Source organism: Penaeus japonicus, unplaced genomic scaffold (genome assembly GCF_977035675.1).
Source record: "Penaeus japonicus unplaced genomic scaffold, GWHDUDI00000001_assembly GWHDUDI00000015, whole genome shotgun sequence".
Taxonomy (NCBI): Eukaryota; Metazoa; Arthropoda; class Malacostraca; order Decapoda; family Penaeidae; genus Penaeus; species Penaeus japonicus.
Genome location: NW_028234417.1, coordinates 26,705,847 through 26,708,346, shown reverse-complemented (window position 1 = coordinate 26,708,346; position 2,500 = coordinate 26,705,847). Strand labels below are relative to the sequence as shown.

The following is a 2,500-nucleotide window of genomic DNA, read 5'->3' as shown; positions in this document are numbered from 1 at the left end:
CAGTAAAACTACTGCACTACCAGTTTGACGGTGGTCAGGACAACCTTTTGTCACATGTATAGATGGCACATCAATACAGCTAATGGTGAGCTGCTCCACATGATTACTTGCTGAGTGAAGAACAATTGTCAACAGAATCTGGCCAAATACGGAGAGTGGCGATTCAGGTTTTGGTTTGGTTTTAGCACAAAATATACCATCAGATGTTTATTTCTCCTTGCACACATAATCTGCAGTATTTACAATTGTTATTCAAGAGTTTTTGACAAAGATGACTTCTCTATTTCCATTACTTAGTCTTTTGGCATGACCTTTCTGACTTGCTTATCCTAAACTTATAGTGTTTAACCCGATACCACCGGCTGCCGTCCACAGACGGCGATTATGTAATATGCATAGCGCCGGGTGCCAGCATGTGCCGTCAATTGTATAAATGATTTAAGCCTATGCTTTCGAGAGCCCCGGCATTGCAGCCATGCAAAGACGGAACAGTGCCGGCGGGAATAAGCAAAATGGGTTTCAACTCACTTCCAAAACCTAGATGGCACCACTTTCTTCTAGCACCAGCAGGAGAGAGAGCCTTGAATGACACCCATCTACAGTCTCTAGCAAGCATTATCTCTATAGAGGGATGGCACATCGCAAGTTGCCGACCTCTTGCTCTAAAGTACTGCAGATGAAAGATGTGCAGGCAGAACGAGAGGAGGAAGGTGACTTACACCATGCCCAATGCCTACAATGTGCCCCTGTGCCAGTAGGGATGCCTTTTATTGTGGCACTCACTGTTAAAAGCACAAGTTTCCTTCCTCTTCCCTACCTCTTCATTTTGGATGGTTATAAGTTTCGTGTTTGTTCGTGACAGCACACAAATACGAAAAAATAAAGTTGCTTTTTGTCCCCCCCCCTAAAACAGTAATACTTCTATCACATTGAGTATAAAGAAAAAAATGAGTTGATATGGACCCTGAACTACAATTTTAGTCAACTGCAGAATTGATGGAGCCTGTGATATGACAGATATAAATTTCTAAAAACAGTAAAACACAAAAAAACAAAACACAAAAATGTCCCTAGCTCTACAATAAGTGACTAAAAGGGAGAGGGAAAAATCAAATTATGTTGTAGAAGCTGCCTCGATCAGAAATAAAACTCATCCTGGAGCCTGTGTAAGCAAATCTATCCCCTGTTGGCAACAGGTTAAAACTGCAATCTAGTTTATTACCATTTCAGGAGCATTGGCCAATGATGTCAGGATAAGGATAAGCCAGATTTGCGGAGCAGATGCTACGCCGGGCTTGTATGCAGTGACGCGAGCCCGCCTGTGCCAGCGTGTGCTGACTCGTGAGAGAATGTGCCAACGAGTGTTGACTCGATCTGAGCTTGGTCCTTACCCAACGCAGTGCCCAGCTACGTCAGTAACCGACAGGTGACAGTGGAAGCTCACGAGCTTGGGCGGGGCTCGATCTGCCGACCACGGGGATGTGAAGTCGACACGCTACCAATGAGCTAACCAGACGGCTAATGATGTCAGTATTGCATTAGGGCCCTTAATTCTTTAAAGTAAATTAATAGCAGCATACTTACGCCTACATACCTACAGCATACCACTGCATTGTGGGGTACAATTTGAATCTAATTTCAAAAGAAAGGGAGAGATGAGTTTCATCCTCTATGTCTGCACACTTATTGTGGTACCACCTTTCTTTGTATTTCCATTTAACAGAATTTGTCCACTCTTCCACTGCTTTGCCACAGACTCCATGTTTATATAGGAGAATACATCTGCCACTACATATTCCATGGCATACTGACTGGAGACAAAAGAAGTCAAGCCACTTGTCACCAGGACTAATGACTAATGACAGACTGATAAATATACAGAACAACTTGAAATCAACTCAAAAAAGAAATGTTGCTACCCAGAAGCAGCACAAATTTGTGTCCACTCCACAAACAAAATCGAGAAAACAACCTTGACCATCTCATAGTTGATATGATGATAGCCAGCCATGAGAAATGTTATATCCAAGTTTATACTATTAGAGGCTTCACTACACAAACTATATCTGAGTGTGCATCATCTTATTCTTAGTCTTTTCTAAAGAAAACTGTAGAGTGCTTAACCCATTGCCGCCAGGGCTGTTTTGACTCCAATTGGTCTAAACGCCAGAGTATTTCAAGCGAGTAAGTTTAACACCTCAGGCTATTCTTCCACTCCAGCCACGGCCACGTACTAAACGCCTGATACACGACATAATGCCAGTACTGCTATTACAAAGTTATTCAGTTTTGGACAGATTAGGTCACAATAAACAGAAACAATAGACTCTCACATTTAAATATAATTTTTAAATTCCTGCCTGACTCAGTTAAATGGATTCATCAATTTGTGCCAATTTTAAAATTAGACCTCTCCCACTCAAAAGAGAAAGGCTTACATATTAGTCTATTCAACTCAAGATTTTTGACACTTAAAAATCACATATAAATAGTTAAAAAT

At 41.5% G+C, this 2,500-nt stretch overlaps 1 protein-coding gene across 3 annotated transcripts in view; it reads right to left on the bottom strand.

Annotated features, from left to right (window-relative positions):
- Positions 1–2,500, bottom strand: part of Sgf11 (SAGA associated factor 11kDa) — a 26,008-nt gene that overhangs the window by 23,023 nt on the left and 485 nt on the right. The gene's annotated exons all lie outside the window — the stretch shown is intronic.